The 21,624-nt window shown below is 40.6% G+C and overlaps 1 long non-coding RNA gene across 2 annotated transcripts in view; it reads right to left on the bottom strand.

Annotated features, from left to right (window-relative positions):
- Positions 1-5,038: 5,038 nt before the first annotated feature.
- The window catches only part of LOC113902456, a 220,785-nt gene continuing 204,199 nt past the window's right edge, over positions 5,039-21,624 (bottom strand). For both annotated transcript variants that reach the window (XR_003513827.1, XR_003513828.1), the window contains 2 exons: positions 8,663-8,725; positions 5,039-5,161 (listed from right to left, as the gene is read on the bottom strand). This is a non-coding gene — a long non-coding RNA (uncharacterized LOC113902456). The remainder of the gene's footprint in view (positions 5,162-8,662; positions 8,726-21,624) is intronic.

The following is a 21,624-nucleotide window of genomic DNA, read 5'->3' as shown; positions in this document are numbered from 1 at the left end:
TACTATGATAATCTCTGGTTGCATCCATGTTTCTGCAAATGGGATTATTTCATTCTTTCTTATAGTTGAGTAGTATTCCATTGTATACATGTAACACATCTTCATCCATTCATCTGCCGAGGCTGTTTCCATGTCTTGGCTATTGTGAATAATGCTGCTATGAACATAGGGGTGCATGTATTTTTTTAAATAGATGCCGAGGAGTGAGAGTGCAGGCACTTATGGTAACTCTGTTTTTAGTTTTCTATATACTTGAATTTTTGACTGCAGGGCCTATCCCCCATTGTTCAAGAGTCAACTGTACTCTTTTGCTTTGTTTGGTTTGGTTCTTTGCCATAGGAATAATAATAATAAATGTATTTGAAGCACCCTAACTCTATTATAAATGAGTGCCAGTTACTAGAAGGTCAGACAAACCAAACCTGTACTTGATAATAGTTTTATAAATAAATATATTATGTTGAAATAATCCTTATTTTTCTTTGAAATGCCAATTAGTCAGGAAACTCTTGCTGCTTTATAGCCATTAGTCAAGGAAAGTGAGACTTATGACTCCATAGCCATGTAAGAATAACTCACTGCCTCACTCTTAAGTGGCAAAGTGAAAAGGGAGCCAGGGACATCTTTCAGGTCAGAGCAGAATACATGAAAATGAAAACCCATTAACAACTTTTACAACCGATAGTTAGGTAACCACAGTGCCCTTCCTGTGAGTACGTTTACATCATGTGTTTTTCAGGTCTGGCTTCCCAATTAAGCTCTGAGTTCCTTGAGGTCAGAGACGGCATCTTATTTGCAACCTTTTTCCTGGAATATTCCATAGTGTCTGAGTCACAGTAGGCACCTGTCACACATTTACTCAACTGAACTGACATTAAATTATTTGGAACAAAAATATTTATAAAAATATCTCCTATAATACATAGAGTACAGAGGTTGAATCATATTTTCAAACTGAAGTAGATAAATTTTATATTTCCCTAGGTATTTCTAGGCAGAATATACAGCTCATTTGTGGCTAAAAAAGATGACATAAAAGCATAAAGACCTCATCATATCTATTCTGGGTCATAGCAACCTTGATCAAATGCAATGTTTATCTACATGATTTTTTTTACATTTCTTTAAACTTTTTATTTTGTATTGGGATATAGCCAATTAATAACATTGTGATAGATTCAGGTGAAGAGTGAAGGGATTCAGCCATACATATACATGTATCTATTCTCCCCCAAACTCCCCTCCCACCCAGGCTACCACATAACACTTCATGTGCTCTACAGTAGGTATTCATTCATTCATTATTCATTTTAAATATAGCAGTGTCATTTATTTTAATGACATGAGGAATTTTACTAATATCCCAAGTAAATGTCACTCTTTGATTATAACCTAAGGAGGTGTTTGGAATTTTGATTTTTCTACCTGTCATGGAATTACTCCTGACTACTCTTTTTCACCCAGGTATGTGATAACTCTGTCAATGTTATTGTCAAGACTTTGACAAAAATTTTAAGTCCGTGGCCAAGGGAAGAATTCAGTAGTATGAAAACAAGTTCATTTAACTGATTGACAGCATAAAGAAGGCTGAGTGCTGAAGAATTGATGCTTTCAAATTGTGATGTTGGAGAATACTCTTGAGGGTCCCTTGGACTGCAAGGAGGTCAAACCAGTCAATCCTAAAGGAAATTAATCCTGAATATTCGTTGGAATGACTGATGCTGAAGCTGAAGCTCAATACCTTGGCCACCTGTTACGAAGAGCTGACTCATTGGAAAAAACTCTGAGATTGGGAAAGGTTGAGGGCAAGAGGAGAAGTGGGCGACAAAGGATGAGGTGGTGGGATGGCATTACTGACTCAATGGACATAATCTGATCAAACTTCAGAAGATGGTGAAGGACAGGGAACCCTGGCATGCTGCAGTTCATGGGATCACAAAAAGCTAGATATGACTTAGCAACTAAATAACAATAATCAACAGCATTGGAATGTGGGCTTTTTGTTGGCAGTTATGTTCTTATCTAGCCTGCCTTCCTTTGATACATGCAAGGATATTCCAAAAGTCTGTCAAACCTTTGCTGACAAAGATATATTTGAGTCCACTGTTATTGTAAATTTGTTACTATGACACCAGTCTCAGAGCTGACACCAACTGCACAATTGAGCTAAAACGATCATAAAAATTGACGTGGTCAAAACTCATGAACAGAAAGAACAATGCTGGTCACCTCATGTCTAGCACAACACATATCTTTACACTCCTGTCTTGGCTGACAATAATATGGTCACTGCTATTGTGCTCACAGTCATGAAATGTGTGGCCAGTGATGTGGCTCCCTTACACTCCTTTGTCCTTGGGCTGTTTATGATGTGAATCCTATACTTTACATTTGTGGGTTGTAATGCATTCATTTTCCTCTGACTGTCAGGTAATTGCCTTTAATTGAAGGCTTTTGGATTTTGAGAACAGCCCCTTGAATTATTTTACTATTTATTACAATCTACACCACAAACTCCAGGAGTTACCATCAGGCAGATTGTGGTGCCAGATTATGAATTAAAGGATACATTTTCTATCAGTTTTAAGAAGATTAAAAAAACACACACAATTCATCAGAGAATTAAGTGAAAGAATGCCAGTACATATGAGAATTTAATAAAGACAAAGTAGTAGTTTAATTCATTGGGGAAAGAATGGGTTATTTAATCAATGACAATGATACAGAGAAAGAAAATCAGTCTTGTAGCATTTAGTTCAGATGGAGTGAAGATAATAGTAAATAATACATTGATAAAAAATATTTGAAGAAGATTTAGAATACCTTGTGCAATTTTAAGCAACACAGGAAACAGAAGATATTAGAGTCAAAGGACCAACTTAGAATAGGAAAAATTAGCTTTCAGTTAAATAATAAGGGGCAAATACATAATGTTCATCATGATAGATATATAGATAAACAAGTTATAGATAGGTGCATGATCAGTCTTTCAGTCATGTCTGACTCTTTGCAACCCCAAGGACTGTAGCCCATCAGGCTCCTCTGCCCATGGGATTTTCCAGGCAAGAATACTGGAGAAGGTGGCCATTTCTGTCTCCACGTGATGGTCCCGACCCAGGGATCAAACCCGCATCTCCTGAGTCTCCCACATTGGCAGGTGGTTTCTTTACCATTGAGCCACCTGGGAAGCCCCATAGATAGGTAGATATTACCAATAGAAGAAAAAAAGAACTATCCCATTTATAGGAATGGGATAATTGTAGGCAGTTCATGGAAGAGCAAATCCAAATGACAATTGTGTGAAAGGATGCTCCATTTCACTAGCATTCAGGGAAGGGAAACTTAATGGGAAAATAATGTATTACTTTATCAATTTGCCCTCAAACTAGCCAAAGTTATGAACAAGAATACTTGTTACAGATTTGGATAAAAGGAAATAATACAATTTGAATAAAAAGTGAACACACACACACACAGAGTGTTGGAAAGATAAAGGGCTGCAGTCTCTTTTAGAAAGCAATGTGGCAAAATCTATTATATTAAATATACTCTTCAATACAAAATTCTGTCTGGTCATCCTATAGAAAAAAATATATACACTATATAAGTATCTCAGGCAACATTGTTTGAATATATTTCACTTAGAATTGTTTCAAGTAGTAAAAAGAAGACTAAGAGGAAACAAATGGAAGTCTGCTTATAAACGAGTGATTGAATCCACATGGCATAACTCTATCACGGAATATTATGCAGCCACTAGAGATAAGAAAATAGAAGTAGACCATTTGATAGAGTAGAAGTATTTTCATGTGTTATTGGTAATTTAGCAAGTACGTGCAGAAAGGTTCTGATACAATCTCTTAATAAAAATGATTAAAAAACCCCCATTATTCATGTGCATAGGTATGTGTGTGTGTATATGTGTGTGTATTATGTATATATTTACATGTGCATGTATGTATATCTGTGTATTTTTTGCAATTACATGGATGTGGTCACATATATAAAAGATGAATGAATATGTGGTTTTTATGGGCCACTGGATGTGGGGGGAAAATGTGAGAAAAGAGAAAAGGGATCACAAGTAGAAAAGTATAAGAAAATAGTTCTGAACTATAAACCTCTAGCTTATGTACAGCTATACATATCTGTGTGTGTGTGTGCATATATGTTTATACATTATGCAAAATAATACATGGGTATTTAAAGTTGGGTTGAGTGAAAAGGTGGTGTGTGAACAAGTCAAAATTCTGCTTCTAACAAGTTGAAACTACTCAAATGACAAATCAGGGACTTCCCTGATGGTCTAGTAGCTGAGATTCCATGCTCTCAATGCAGGGGGCCCGGGGTTCAATCCCTGGTTGGGGAACTAGATCTCACATCCCACAGCTAAGAGTGCGCATGCCACAATTAACAACTAAAAGACCCCCAATGCAGCAACAATTAATAAGACCCGGCACAGTCAAACAAATAATTTTTTTTAATTTTATTTTATTTAACTTTATAATATTTATTGGTTTTGCCATATATCAAAATGAATCTGCCACAGGTATACATGTGTTCCCCATCCTGAACCCTCCTCCCTCCTCCCTCCCCATACCATCCCTCTGGGTCGTCCCAGTGCACCAGCCCCAAGCATCCAGTATCCTGCATCGAACCTGGACTGGCAACTCGTTTCATATATGATATTATACATATTTCAATGCCATTCTCCCAAATCATCCCACCCTCTCCCTCTCCCACAGAGTCCAAAAGACTGTTCTATACATCAGTGTCTCTTTAATTACAAATTAAGTGAAACAATTTCTGACACTAGTAGCACCCCTGTCAGCTCTCCTTATTCACTACTTTGCTATGCTAAGTCACTTCAGTCGTGTCCGACTCTGTGCGACCCCATAGATGGCAGCCCACCAGGCTCCCCCGTCCCTGGGATTCTCCAGGCAAGAACACTGGAGTGGGTTGCCATTTCCTTCTCCAATGCATGAAAGTGAAAAATGAAAGTGAAGTCGCTCAGTCATGTCCGAGTCTTAGCGACCCCATGGACTGCAGCCTACCAGGCTCCTCCGTCCATGAGACTCTCCAGGCAAGAGTACTGGAGTGGGGTGCCACTGCCCAAGACCACCAAATGCTTTCCCATCTCACGTAAAACTCACAACCTTGCCTAAGGATGAAAAACAGAAAGCAAAAATCACTGTCATTATGTGCAACTTGTATCTAATTTTGCAAATTTAGTTTAAGAAATTGATACACTTTCAGGTCAGATTTTAAAGTCCAAAAGTTTAAATTATAAACTTGTCTTCAAAATTCCCTGCCATCTCATAAGGTCATAAAATCTAAATGATGGTAAAGGCCACCCATGGAAAAGAATGCTTAGAGGCAAAGGCTGTGCTGAGAATTTCAGCATTCTACCCATGAAGCTGTAGGCACTAACATTCTGGTAAAAAAAGACCCAGCTGAGCTGGGAATGAAGACACAGCTTCTTATCTTGGCTTTGCTGAGAACTTGCAATGTGACTCTGGGTAAATCACTTCACCTTTCTGAGCTCCTGATTCTCTTGCAGGTAATTATCCCGGCCTTATCTCCTTCGTTGTTTCAAAAAGAAAATGAGATAAATGATTTGTGTAAAAGTACTTTGAATGGTAAAACGTGGCATGTTATTATTTAAACAAGGCATTATCCTCCCAAACCTACTTAGAGGGGGTTGTAAATGAAATACTGCATATTAATATGATCCTGGGCTTTGGAGAATTTGGCTCCTCGGGGCTCCATTACAGCCTCGGCTCTTTTTCAGCGCAGCATAAATTATGTCCTCCAAACAAGTCTTCAATACCCCTTGGAAGACTGAGAGGCGAGCATGAGTCTGCTTAGTGCCCCTCAAATAGGTACCACTGAAGAGAAAGCAGAGCATTGAAGAAAACACTGAACAGGTTCTGCCTGCCAAGTCTGTGCTCCAGTTGCAGTTTCTCACATGCATGGGTGTTGAGAACAAAGGAAGCATGTCTGTAAACCCAAGTCTAGGCTGGAATTTCCATACCCTGTGGGTATTTTTCCGAGTTACTATAATAGATGCATGTCCATGCGTAAGTGTGAATATACACAAACATGACATTATACAAGCAGATGGCTTTGCCACATTACACACCCAATTCATGAAAAGCTATCGGTTCCGCAAACCTCATTTGCTATTGTAATTGGGTCCTTTTGCCCGTTTGTGTTGTGTGTTTTTGACCCTGGTCATTCGCCCATTCTGTAGCCTTCTAGGTATTCAGAAAGCGCTTTTACTCCCCCACAACTCTAGGCATAGATCAGAAATAATTATTTTCCTACTTACAAATCTCAGAAACGCCTGAACCATTTGTTATTGTTGTTTTTAAATATGAGAGCTTTGGAATAAGGCAAGACTTGGAAAGTTTTGATCATAGAATTTTCTCACTCTAGGGACTCTAACTCAATCTAGGATATCTCACCGGCATTATATTAAAAGCACCAGATCTACTCATTACCTATGAGGTTTCAGAGGACGTGCGATCCCTCGAACAAGGTTCCCTTGTGCGTCCTGATGAACCTTGGGTCTGACTCTCCCCACAAGCCCATAAAGGTGAGAGCAAAGCATTCTGCCATGCACACACTAAAAAAAGTCTCATTCCTGATTGCCAGAGCCCTTGAGCTGTCACTGTTCACCCCCTCAGGGATCCCAGAGGCCCTCATCACCACCAAGAAAGAGTTTTTCCTCCACACAACAGGTTGGTGGGGAAGCATCAGCCTGGGGTCTGAGGGATTCCCACTGACATCCCAGATCAAACACTTATGTGACTTTGGGCAAGTTTCTTAAGGTCTCTGATCCTATGTCTTCAGCTGTCAAATGAACATAATACAGCAAGTCCCCTACATACAAAAGGTTTCCCCAATGGCTCAGGGGTAAAGACTCCACCTGCTGACACAGGATACACAGGTTCAATCCCTGGGTCGGGAAGATCCCCTAGAGGAGAGCATGGCTACCCACTTCAGTATTCTTGCCTGAAAAATCCCATGGACAGAGGAACCTGGTGGGCTACATTCCAAAGGGTGGCAAAGAGTCAGATACGACTGAGCGAATACAAAACACCCGCACGCCTACAATATGAACCTTCAAGTTGAGAACTTTCAAAGAGGCGAACGTGTGTTCAAATATCCAATCCTGTATGCTCACTCGTGTCTGGGGCACACTGTCATGTGCTTCCATCCTCTCCAAGTGGCTGTGGCACTGTGTACTTTACTGTGCCCTCCTGCATAGAGGATAGCAGTAGCGTCTCTTTATTTCAAGCCCCAGTGACGGAGCTGGTACTACTGTACTTTTCAAGGTACTGTACTATAAGATGAAAATCATTTTCTTTATTTTTTTGGTGCTTGTTTTTCAAGGTATTATTTGTGTGAAAGGTACTGTATTACAAACCTATTACAGTACTATAGCCAATTGTTTTAGTTGGGTACCTAGGTTAACTTCATTGGGCTTACAAATATGTTCTTGGAACAAAACTCATTCTTAGGTAAGGGACTTACTGTGTGTGTGTGTGTGTGTGTGTTAGTTGCTCAGTCATGTCTGACTCCTTTTGACTGCATGGACTGTGGCCTGCCATGCTCCTCTGTCCATGGAATTCTCCAGGTAAGAATAGTGAGTGGGTTGCCACGCCCTTCTCAGGGGATCTTCCCAACCCAGGGATTGAACCCAGGTCTCCCACATTGCAGGCAGATTATTTGCCATTTGAGCTACCTGAAAGGATGGTGGTGAGGATGAAATGAGATGATGCTTGCGAAGGGCTTAGGATAATACCAGCAACATAAATGAGTACTCAACCCATGGCAGCCAGTAGTTACAGTAAAACATCCGCCATCACAGCCCTCCTCACTACAGCTGCAGTAGGAAAAGTACTCAGTTACGGAGGGGCCTAACCCCTTTAAAAAGAAAAAAATGTACAGTCTCTACTTAAAGGGAGACAAGCCATGCACATCAATTAGTAAGAGTGAAACTACGCAGATGGCTTTCCTGTCCATAAATCACTAGTCAAGCTACATAAAATGTGTCCAAGGAAACAAGGAAGAGGGAATCCGCACTCCTGGGGTGATTCCTGAGCAGCTCCATGCACAGGAAGAAAGAAAAAATAAAAGTACATTTGGAGCATGTTCATACCTAGTTCCAGACGTAGGTGCACGACAATACAAACTACTGTAGATCGTATGTGCACCGGAAATTATCAACTCTAGGTGTGAGGCACCAGTGTCCCCAGCCCTGGCCTGACAGTGTGGGCACAACAGTGTCTTTGGTTTCCCAGCTTGTCTTTTACAGAACAAATCAAGCTGATCTGTGTGGATGCTGTGGTTGCAGTGGCAGCACAGCTGGATGGGCACAGCTTGGGGTGGGAGAAGCTGTGATTTGTAGCAGCTGCCAATTTCCATAGTGTAAACACTCCCATCACGAGACCTCACTGAGAGCAAAACTGAGAAGCCCATACATACAGCCAGGACAAGCCGGCTCCACTGCACCGCTGTGTGAACGGACCCAGCACTGAGGGAGCTTTTAGCTCTCTAGATCTCTCTCATCACTTCTGCTCTATAATTACTGGATTCTGTTTCTCTGTTCAGTCTGAATTATTTCCATTCCCGTCATTTTTCCCACTGATCTTACCTTCTTGTCCTTGGTCCTTCCTATTGTTCTTCTATGAATCTGGAGGAACCTGCATCCCTCTGACTGTGAAGATAAAGAAAAATACACAGCAATGAGTCATTTAGGGACATACAGACCTGGGTTTATAAGAATACTGTTACAAAATAAGCTTATTTTAAGCAAGAGTCACTGTAATATGCGTCCAGAGTGAACTGCTGATATTCAAGCCCAGGTCCTCACAGCTGCACATATGGTCTATTTTCAATATGCATTAATGTGGTTTATCACCTTCTCTCTCCACCCGATCCGGTCTGCGCATTGCTGCCAAAAATAGCTTCCTGAAATAATACTTGGATCACATTTCCTATTCAAAAGTTCCAGTGGTTTCTCCATCCCTCTAGGAAAAAGACCAAACTCTTAGCTCACAAGTTCAGAGCCAGAACTCCAATGGCTTCGGTTGCTCACATCTCTCTTTACACCAGCCTACTTGCCATCCTTTTCTGCACTTGAACTCCAGTGTTTGTTTATGTAGGGAATGTTTCAATTTACCTTTGCCTCCTAAATCATACTCTTTCTTCATTCCAACATCAAATCCTCCAATTTCTGCAACTCTCTTCTGAGTACTCTCTGCAATTTGATCTTTCCTCCTCTGACCTTATTCAAGTGTCTTGTCTTTACTTCCCAAATGGCTCTTAATTCACACTGCTTGGTATTGAAGCTATTTGTTTGCATAATCTCTAAAAATGGATTACTAACATGAACAGCATAGAACCGTGTCTTTGACTGTTCCCCAGCACTCCCCAGGAGAACTCTCTGTGATGATGTAGATGTTTTTATTCACACTATCCAATATGATAGCTACTAGCCACAGGTGGCTACCAAGCACATGGCAAGTGGCCAGAGAGACTGAGGAACTGGACTTTATTTATTTCAATTCATTGAAAGAGTCACAGTGACTGGTAGCTCCATTTTGGACTGCATGGCTAGACCCTCTACAAGATACAGCACAAGTGTCTACTACTCTGCAGTCATTCAACCACTATTTGTTGACAGAATCAGTGAAATTTCCTAATGTCATAACATAACCCTAGTTTCTCTCTCTCTTTTTTTTTCTACAGCCTGTGGCCTTGTCCCTATCACCCAAAACCTCCTGGTGACCTTGTTGGCAACAGTCGTTGGATGGGATTTAAATGTTCACTAGAACACAGTCCGCTTCTAGCCTGTGGAAGCATTCAGAGAGGAGGGCTGAGTTGGTCAAGAATGAAGCATTTGAAAGCCAGCTGTTTTTCTCCCCAGGGCCACCTCCACTCTCAAGGGCCAGCGTGCCAAAGTCTGTGTGTCTTAAAGTCTCCACTGAGACCTTAAGAAATTGTCCCATCACTTTGGGTCAGTTTTGACGTGCTGTTTAAACTCAGTAAGAAAATTTCAATTTCTCATAGCTGAAACATAGTTAACTCTGGGTAAAACATACATACATACATATATATATGTGTGTGTATATATATATATATATATATATATACACACACACATATATAGACACACACATGCAATTGCTTAATTTGCAGCAAATATTCTGGTGCATTTTTATGCATTCGTTTGCACAGATGGGACAATAATTCATTCATAATTTACAGATTTTTAAAATAATGCAAATACTCTGTTTCAGCAATGTTGAAGAAAAACTCGAAAATTCTTCCTTTTAAACAAGTTAGAAAATGCTAAACTTCATTGAGGAATAACTCCACAGAGAATTTGAAAGCCCAAAGGACCTTAAACATCAGTGAGCCCGACACACCCCCTCTACACTCAACACATATAATCATGGTCGCTTAGAATTGTCTGTATAAAGTTTTAGTAAATCTTTGCCCACAGCAGAGAAACCAGAAACGTATTCTATTTCTGCAGTACTCTCCATTAATTAACAGAATCCTAGTTTATAAGACGATTAAAATGTCTTTTATTTAAAACAAGCAAATTAAATTAGATCACTTCACTTTACAAACATAAAAAGTAAATGTTATTTTCGTTCCCCACTCTGCAGTAGTCATTTAGAATAAGGTAATGTAATAACATTCATCTCATACCAAAAAAAATTAATGTAAGAAAAGGAAACATTTACTTACTTGCCTTATGTTTTTATTAGACACTGAATTTGCAGATGTCACTTTCCATGAATAACTAACCCCAGAATTTGACCCAACTCCTTAGTATTAATAGCTTCTGATTCTCAGAAGACATTTAGAATTGCACTGCATGGTGACCTAGCATATTCCCATACATACACACACACAAAAGCAATGTCAAATGTAGTTAACTGTTTTATAGTACAGCCTAATTCATGGAAGATATTTCTTACCGAATTTGTATCATCTTATTAATATTCTTTGTAGAAAAGTTAGAAAACACTCTTCAGTGACTAGTCATTATGTACTTTGCTTCCCATCCCCAAGCAATCTTTGACCTCTAATTATGCTGAATTGTGGGACCTGTCATGCTACACAAAGATTATATTGTGCTACTGCAAATTCCCAATTTAACAAAAGGAAAACAGATTTGCCTCCAAGAGAGTGATAGTAAAATATACCCACTGTCAATTGATTTCCCTAGTTCTAATTGCAAGAATTATACTCTAAAAAGAGACACTTCTGATAGCCAGATTAATTATACAGCTTTCTTAAATAAATGCAATGTTATTATGTTTGTGCTCACATAGTAACCAAACAAAGTCAAAAGATGCTATCAGAATATTTTCTCAGATAGAGGCTACGTGACCCTCCATGATGTGGACAAGAATATGTACATAATTAATAAGTTTATATAGAGTGCCCCAATAAAGCGGAGAAGGCAATGGCACCCACTTCAATACTCTTGCCTGGAAAATCCCATGGACGGAGGAGCCTGGTAGGCTGCAGTCCATGGGGTCTGGAAGAGTCGGACACGACTGAGCAACTTCACTTTCACTTTTCACTTTCATGCATTGGAGAGGGAAATGGCAACCCACTCCAGTGTTCTTGCCTGGAGAATCCCAGAGACGGGGGAGCCTGGTGGGCTGCCGTCTATGGGGTTGCACAGAGTCGGACAGGACTGAAGCAACTTAGCAGCAGCCCCAATTAAGTGCTTATTAAGTTACCCGCTCTGAGATTCCCCTATGCTCATCCACCTACCTTGGTTTTTCTCACTAATGTGCTTACAGCTTCTTTCTACACAAAGTACAATGGTCCTCTTTGGCTTAACTTGTGATATTTATCTGACATTACAAACACATGGCAACTGTTTTCTTATGATATTACAATGAACTTGGATTTTTTTTGCATTGTTCTATTTTGGTTTAAATTTTCAGTTTAGCTTCCAGGAAAATCAATTTAGTCTGAGACTCAGGTACTTCCTCTTTGAGAAATACCTATATCTATGCAACCTGTTGGGCTTCCCAGGAGGTTCTAGTGGTAAAGAAAGTGAAAGCCACTCAGTTGTGCTCGACTCTTTGTGACCCCATGGACTATAGAGTCCATGGAATTCTCCAGGCCAGAATAACCAGAGTAGGTAGCCTTTCCCTTCTCCAGGGGATCTTCCCAACCCAGGGATTGAACCCAAGTCTCCCACATTACAGGCGGATTCTTGACCAACTGAGCTATCAGGGAAGCCCAGTGGTGAAGAACTGCCTGCCAGTGTAAGAGACGTGAGACACAGGTCCACTGTTGTATCAGGAAGATCCCATGGCGAAGGGCACGGCAACCCACTCCAGTTTTCTTGCCTGGAGAATCCCATGGACAGAGGATCTTGGCAGTCTACCATCCATAGCATCACAAAGAGTCGGACACAACTGAACAACTAACACTTTCACTTCATGCAACCTGTTGGACAGATGGGCTGAAGACCATTTGGGGTTCAGGTATGGAGCAGAACCTGTTCTACGCTCCTGAAACACCCGCACTTGTGAAGAGCATGTTTACAGCGCAAAAACTTTCTTTACTTGAAGCCCCAGCATGAGCTCTGTCCACATTTCAACAAATTAGTTTACATTTATATTCAGGACAACAGACATGAGAGTTGGCTAACATGTTCCCACAGTATTAAGATAATCTAATGGCAGAATGTGGGTCTCTCTTACAATTATGATTGAGCCTATGACTCAAAGCCAGGCCCAGGGCATAATTCACGAACCAAATGCATAGCCCAATAAAAATCATTTCTCATGTTTAAAAACGAAGGAACCCCTAAAAACACCACAGATTGCTTGAATATAGTGGAAAGAAAACTCTCCTAAATAAAACCAAATTCTTTCTTTACCAGGAGGGGGAAAAAAAAAACATTCTAATACTGCATAAAAATTGAAAGAAGATATATTGAAGTCAGTAAGATTTAGCATTTAGAATAGAAAAAGAAAAATATATGAGATGTCAAAATAATATTAAGTCAAACCAAAAGCACTATGCAAAACAGTAAATACAACTTGATGTCATTTTTAAAAGAAATAGGTAGATTGAACTATTAATGGTGATTATCTTCACAGTAAATTATCTTTTGTAATCTACCTGTGCTTTCCAAATTTTTCTACAATAAATAGGCATTAATTTTTAATTTAAAATGGTTTAAATTTTAAAAAGAAGAGCTATTGACTGGAGCTAATAGCAGTACCCTTTGCAGTAATTTATTGTTGTTGTTATCTAGTCACTTAGTCATGTCTGACTGTTTTTCAGCCTCAAGGATTATAGCCTACCAGATTCCTCTATCTATGGGATTTCCCAGGCAAGAATATGGAATGGGTTGCCATTTCCTTCTCCAGGAGATCTTCCCAACCCAGGGATAAAATCTGCATCTCCTGCATTGGCAGGTGGATTCCTTACCACTGAATGAGATAATAGCAGTACACTCTAGTAATAACAACAGCAATAACAATAATGATGATAGGAAATATCTAGATACCCTCTGCTTATTCCAACTATGCTTATTTTGTCATAAAAATATTACTGTAGAGCCCATGTTCATATTGGAGAAGGAAATGGCAACCCACTTCACTATTTTTGCCCGGAGAATCCCAGGGACAGAGGAGCCTGGTGGGCTGCCATCTATGGGGTCGCACAGAGTCAGACACGACTAAAGCAACTTAGCAGCAGCAGCAGCATGTCCATATTGGTTGGATATTTCATTTTCACACAATGTACATTGTCAAACTTGATGAAAATTATTTCAAGTGAAGTTTTCAACCTGCAATGATGTACTTCTCATGAGTTGGTGTTTGTGCTGAGTAACATGCCTGCACCAGAGCCCTGACACTGATAATGAAACAAGTTTCTTTTCTCTGCTGCTTATTTGCTAAAAGTGTACTTAGCAAACCCCTTGACCCATTCATAGACTGAGTAGTTACTGTGTTTCAGGCAAATACCTGAGATACACATGTGAAAGATACAGACACATCAATGTCAAAAGATTCTGCCTCTTGTAGTCCTGTGTGGTTAACATACATATGGAGAGATGCTGGAAGAGGAGAAAGAAGAAATGGAAACAACTAATTACAACATGGTATAATATGTGCTAATAGAGCAAAATACAAATTACTAAAGGAATGTTGGGGGAATCCTTTCATCTGGGAACTAAAGCATTCTTTCTTCTGAGTCTAATCTTCTGAGTCTATTAAAAGTATCTTATGAATACTGGTGTCCACAAGGATCATACTACTTTAGCTCCCAGGGATTCATCAAATGAATGCACACAATTAGGTATAAAATTCAATTGAGATTTACTGAAATTCTCAAGTGATATCATAATGCGTGTCAGTGGGATCTATATGTCTACATTAGCACAGTTCTATTGGAAGGTACAAAGGGAATAGCCAAGATATTAAGTCAGTGTATTTTCCTCCTAGGTAATCCTTACTTCCTAGTTTTTCCATGATTCCTTAAAGGGAAAAAACCACACCTAGGTATGCATATTTTATTTATGGATTTACTTATTGGCCATGCTGTGTGGCATGCAGGATCTTAGTTCCTTGACCAGAGACGGAACCCGAGGCCCCTGCAATGGAAGTGCAGAGTCTTAACCACTGGACTGTCAGGGAAGTCCCCACTGCATAGAGTTTCTTCCCTTGTAAAGAAAGGATATGTTAGTACCCAGGAAGGCTAAGAAATGAGGCTTATTGAAATAGATGTAGCCTAAGATATATTTCAATTGGAAAGAAAGTGCAATGCAGAGTCACTTGATGAGCATGGCAGAGTGTGAAAACGAGAGAAGCCTTAGGCAATGATGGCAGAACCCGATTCCTTAGTCCTGCCTCGCACCCTCCAATATCTTGGAAGATCTGAGAATACGAGTCAATGATCTACTTTCTCTGGTATAATTGGAAGGATGACGAATTTGACTGAATTTGATGGATTTGTCTCTGTGTCTGGTCCAACATGCCACTCACACGACAATGCTGCTATTGGAGAGACGTCCCTTGAGAGCCTGAAGTGGCACTTTTCAACATGGGACATGCCTGGATCCTGTAAGCAGCAAATAGAGCACACAGAAGTGTCGAGAAGGCTGGAGGAAGTCTGGGTTGGAAGTGAGGGCAGCAGAGCATGGAGCCTTGAGACTGCAAGCAAGCGGCCAGGCCCACCCCCGTCAGGTGTGGATATCAACATGACCTCCCCAGAGGCTGCGTGGAGCCAGAACTTGTCAGCAGACCCCAGGGGGGCCGCACAGATGAACTTCCTCACCACAGAGCCCCAGATCTGCACACAGAACAAGGACCTGCATTCATAGACGCTCCACTTGCTGCTACCACAGGATTACAGGATCTCCCCCCGGCCCCCGACCCTGAGACATACGACACCATCTTGGGGAAGGGCAGGGAGATGGTTGATAAATCCGAAAGACTGAACATTTACCCTAAAGAGACTGAGTCATCCAAGAGAAATTATCTAAACAGGAAGAGACAGAAATGCAGTTAATTAGCAAGATTAAAGCACCCCAACCCCTACCCCTATGCCGCTAATAAGCAGAGTTAACAAGCTCAGGAGAAAAATTAAATCATTATCAAAAGATTCCCCCAAGCTTCTGAAAAGCCCAGGAGAGGGAATTATACCAAGTAGTAGTCACAGGGCAAATGTCATTTATCCTATTACACTAACACCCAGGGCTCAAAAGCTGGTCTCTTTGATGCACGGTGACCCTCACTCAGTTGACAACTTGGATTGATCATGGTAGAAGAGAAGAGATCCTCAGTCAGTAATCTGTGATGTCAATAGAGATCATTTTTTCATCAGCTGCTTGCTGCTACTTGCCTAATCCTGCAAAGTGGGCAGTCAGTGATGAGAGTTAGCCACAAATACCTTACTTCTGTTTCTCCCACATTATTACCCCTAGACTTATATGCCCCAAATATTATGAGATAGATAATAAGGGAAAATAAAAGGCATTCATGAATTTGGTAAATGTTTTGGTAGAGCTTAAAAAAATCTAAGTTAGGAGATAGTAGATATAGTTGGAGAAAGCAATGGCAACCCACTCCAGTACTCTTGCCTGGAAAATCCCATGGGCAGAGGAGCCTGGCAGGCTGCAGTCTATGGGGTCACTAGGAGTCGGACACGACTGAGCGACTTCACTTTCACTTTTCACTTTCATGCATTGGAGAAGGAAATGGCAACCCACTCCAGTGTTCTTGCCTGGAGAATCCCAGGGATGGGGGAGCCTGGTGGGCTGCCGTCTTATGGGGTCACACAGAGTCGGACACGACTGAAGCGACTTAGCAGCAGTAGCAGCAGACCTAGTGGCTAATAGGTCATCAACAACTTTCCAAGTTTCCACTTAAGTTCTACCATTCTGGAGAAAGAATGTTGTCACATAAGTTTGGAATGCTGGGTTAAGTAGAAATAAGCAGACGTCTTATCTGAAGAGCTACCTCTAATAAATCGAATGTGCAAAGTGAAAAGGGTTAAGTGTGTAGTTTCTTAAACATATTTCAGTAGCCTCTTGCAGCTGGCCAGTACCAGCTAATGAGAGATTGTAGGCTACTCTTTGCAACTCAGATAGAACTGGGAGTTTGAGTGCAGCCATGCTGGGAACATTTACAACATAGAAATTGACAGCACTAAAGAAAGGCAACTCCAAAGAATGCTCAAACTACCACACAATTGCACACATCTCACACACTAGTAAAGTAACGCTCAAAATTCTCGCTCCAAGCCAGGCTTCAGCAATACATGAACAGTGAACTTCGAGATGTTCAAGCTGGTTTTAGAAAAGGCAGAGGAACCAGAGATCAAATTGCCAACATCCACTGGATCATGGATAAAGCAAGAGAGTTCCAGAAAACCATCTATTTCTGCTTTATTGACTATGCCAAAGCCTTTGACTGTGCGTGGATCACAACAAACTGTGGAAAATTCTGAAGGAGATGGGAATACCATACCACCTGACCTGCCTCTTGAGAAACCTATATGCAGGTCAGGAAGCAACAGTTAGAACTGGACATGGAACAACAGACTGGTTCCAAATAGGAAAAGGAGTACGTCAAGGCTGTATATCGTCACCCTGCTTATTTAACTTATATGCAGAGTACATCATGAGAAACACTGGGCTGTAAGAAGCACAAACTGGAATCAAGATTGCTGGGAGAAATATCAGTAACCTCAGATATGCAGATGACACCATTCTTATGGCAGAAAAGTGAAGAGGAACTCAAAAGCCTCTTGATGAAAGTGAAAGAGGAGAGTGAAAAAGTTGGCTTAAAGTTCAACATTCAGAAAACAAAGATCATGGCTTCTGGTCCCATCACTTCATGGCAAATAGATGGGGAAACAGTGGGAACAGTGGAAACGGTGTCAGACTTTATTTCTTGGGGCTCCAAAATCACTGCAGATGGTGACTGCAGCCATGAAATTAAAAGATGCTTACTCCTTGGAAGGAAAGTTATGACCAACCTAGGTAGCATATTAAAAACCAGAGACATTACTTTGCCAACAAAGGTCCATCTAGTCAAGGCTATGGTTTTTCCAGTGGTCACATTTGGATGTGAAAGTTGGGCTGTGAAGACAGCTGAGCACCAAAGAATTGATGCTTTTGAACTGTGGTGTTGGAGAAGACTATTGAGAGTCCCTTGGACTGCAAGGAAATCCAACCAGTCCATCCTAAAGGAGATAAGTCCTGGGTGTTCATTGGAAGGACTGATACTGAAGCTGAAACTCCAGTACTTTGGCCACCTCATGGGAAGAGTTGACTCATTGGAAAAGATCCTGATGCTGGAAAGGATTGTGGGCAGGAGGAGAAGGGGACAACAGAGGATGAGATGGCTGGATGGCATCACCGACTCAATGCACATGAGTTTGAGTGAACTCCAGGAGTTGGTGATGGACAGGGAGGCCTGGCGTGCTGCAATTCATGGGGTCACAAAGAGTCGGACAGGACTCAGTGACTGAACTGAACTGAAGAGGTTAATTGTTTATTTTTCTTGGAGATCTGGTTCTTAAACTTTTAGGAGCATACCATTGTCTTAGAAATGCTTTCTTAATAAAACATGTGATGGCACTCGTGGATTAATACACTATTGCTGCTGTAACAAATAACTACAAAGTGAGTGGCTTAAAACAGCACAAATAGGGGCTTCCCTGGCAGTCCGGTGGTTAAGACTCTATGCTTCCAATGCAGGGGGGCTTGAGTTCAACCCCTGGTCAGGGCATTAAGGTCCCACATTCCTTTTGGCCAAAATAAATAAATAAATAAAATTTTACAAAAAATAACCTAAAAATATGTCCTGACAGTTCTGTAGGTTAGGCGTCTGATACAGGTCTCGCTGGGCTAAAATCAGGGTGTCAGGATTCCTTTGTGGAGGCTTTAGGAGAAAGCATATTCCATAACTTGTTTCCAGCTTCCAGAGACATCTGAATTCCCCAGTGCATGTCTCTTTTCTCCATTGTCATAGCCATCAGCAGCAGATCAAGTCCTTCTCATGTTATATCACTCTGACCTTCTCTTCTGCCTTCCACTTCCACTTTGAAGGACCTCTGTGATTTCACTGGGTCCACTCAGATAGTCCATGATAATTTCCCTATTTTCAGATCAGCTGATTAGCAACCCTAATTCCACCTGCAATACTAAATACTCTTTCAATGAAAAGTGACATATTCACAGGATCCAGGGATCAGGATATGGAAATCTTTGAAGGGCCATTATGCTGCCTAACATGGAGGAAAAGCTATGACAAACCTACCAAGCATATTAAAAGGCAGAGACGTCACTTTGCCAACACAAGTCCGTATAGTCAAAGCTATGATTTTTCCCAGTCATTTACAGTGTGAGAGTTGGACCAGAAAGAAGGCTGAGCACTGAAGAATTGATGATTTTGAAGTGTGGTCCTGGAAAAGACTCTTTAGAGTCCCTTGGACAGCAAGGAGATCAAACCAGTCAATCCTAAAGGAAATCAGTCCTGAATATTTATTGGAAGGACTGATGCTGAGGCTGAAGCTGAAACTCCAATACTTTGGCCACCTGATGAGAAGAGTTGACTATTGGAAAACACCCTGATGCTGGGAAAGATTGAGGGCAGGAGGAGAAGGGGGCAACAAAGGATGAGATGTGTGGGTGGCAAAACCAACTCAATGGACATGAATTTGAGCAAACTCTGGAGATAGTGAAGCACACGGAAGCCTGATGTGCTGCAGTCCATAGGGTTGCAAACAGTCGGATGTAACTTAGTGACCGAAGGTCAACAAAAAAACACGGGTAGTGTTTTAAGGAACACATTTTAGGGAGTCACAAAAGTCCTTAAATGGAAAGAGTTTTGGGTTACTCACTTTCTAATTTATCTTGCATACATTATTTATCCTTTTAGAACCTCCATGAATTGCTCCATGAAATGGGGATAATGTGTTCTTTACTTTGAAAAATTGTTTGGCTTGATCAATTAAAATAATAGCGGTGATAATGTTTTAAAAAGTCATGATGCTCTACTTATATATCATTATTATTCATAATAACATAATACAGGGTTTTCCTTAAGGTCAAAATCATTTTTATAATGTATAACTCAATTATTCCCTACATGCATATAATCTCGAAAACATGCATAGGACTGACTCTGGCCCTTTGCCAAGAGGAAAGTGCAGATAAATAAGGACTCCAGGTCACTTTAGATTTTCACTTGTGCCTGCATCTAGATTAGACTTCCCAGAGTTCTTTGACTTAGTGAAAAACCTGGATAAATGCAAGATCTTCTGGACTCTTTGAGACTAGATCTGGGCAAATTCCCCTTTATAAGCTATTCTTTCCTCTCTCTCCTACTTTACCTTTGTCTGTAACACTCTTAAGCAATAACACAGATAAGTGGGTTGAGGTGGGATAAAGAATGAAAATCACTTTTAATAACCTGCTGCCTTTTAGACATAATCTGAACCCCAGATCCTTTCCAGAGGGAGTCACAGAACGAAACATCTCAGTCCTAACTGTTGATTACTAAATTGTTTGGTGTTTCTCTGTATTGCAAATAAATGATTTTATTATTACTTAATAAAATGAAATTTTTTTTTGCTGTTTATATATTTGACACCTTGTCTTCTTTTGCCTGTGTGTGTCTAGGTTGCATTACTTAGAATCACTTTTTGCTTGTTAATTCACCAAACATGGATCCTTTATCTCCCCACTGATTCTCAGCATTCTAGGGGTTTTATTACACATATTGTTTCCTGCACCATCCACCAGCCTTGACAAAGAATAGATGCACAGCTGGAAAAGAGATTATTAAGGAATGTGTTTTTAAATGAACCATATATTCTACATGGAAAATAAATCTTCATAAACCATGTGTTCATTTGAGTCTGTAGAATTTTGAACCCTTTTACTCTGCCTTACAAAGAAAAACAAGATCTCTCTGAATGTTTCTGGCAAAGGCAAGTAGCTGTAAGCTGTTAGCTATCAGCCTCTGATAAACCTGACACTACCCCGGGTTGGTTATATAATCCACCACTCCCCGGTCCTGGAGACAGTTCCACCTTTAGAATCTGAGTCACGTTATGCTGCCATCAACAAAACCAGCCAGGCAAGATGGTGACCTGGGCAGAGCTAAGATTACAAGAACAGGATCATTTTCTGTTTTGTTTTAACTCCATTGTAAGGATCACAAGTATCAGGGTTAGAGTCTTTGGTGTTGGGGCTTTTCTGATAACCCCATCATGGCCCAAACTAACTTGTCCTTTCTGGGCTTTATTCCAAGGAACCACCAAAGGATTAGTAGCAGCAGCAACATCTTGGCAAAAAGAGTCTTGAACCAGCCTTGGCCAACCAGTGGGACTTCTGTGGGCTAGTCCTGCCTGTGAACCAGTGTGATGGGTGCATTTTCATTTCCTTTGCCTTGTGACCATGACTAAAACCCTTGGATGTGAAATGTATGGAAGGCATTTGCAGAAGAAGCAGCAGCAGGTCTTGAAACCTAGAATTGTTTCCATAGGAAATGAGAAAAGAAAATGTTAAAACCAAAAATGAATTAGGTGGGGAGAGGAAAAAATAATTCTACACCCTGGATGGGGCTTTTTTTTTTTTTTTTTTACAAATTCTCATGAATATTTTGAAAGCAGATATGACTTTCAGTTTCTTCCTTCCAGCAGGGAAAAAATAATATCCATTTGTACTTTCTATTTTTCTGCTTTTTCTGAAAAGTTTGGCTTAGGCCCTGGGCTCATTCAACAAGGATTGATATGCCTCCAAAATAATAAAGCATAACCAGCATAATATGACTGCTCAATAAAAACAGCTGTGTAGACTTTCAAAGAGACAGTATTGTTTTATGCAAAGGCTTCAGATTTTAAAACAGGTCTAAGAATATCCCCAGGGCACTTCTGGGGAACTCAGGAAATAGAGGCCTAAAAAGGTGTGAGCTGGTCAGGAGATGTCAAGGGCTGGGCCTGCTCAAGGTAACCCAGTTCCATTAAAATGTATCTAGTACATCCTGGATCCTGCAGAATATACCAAGGCTAGCGAAAAAACGAGCCTTGCTCTGATGAAATCTATGG

Source organism: Bos indicus x Bos taurus, chromosome 12, assembly GCF_003369695.1.
Source record: "Bos indicus x Bos taurus breed Angus x Brahman F1 hybrid chromosome 12, Bos_hybrid_MaternalHap_v2.0, whole genome shotgun sequence".
Lineage (NCBI taxonomy): Eukaryota > Metazoa > Chordata > Mammalia > Artiodactyla > Bovidae > Bos > Bos indicus x Bos taurus.
The sequence above is the reverse complement of the archived record's forward strand: the minus strand, read 5'-3'. Positions and strand labels throughout refer to the sequence as shown.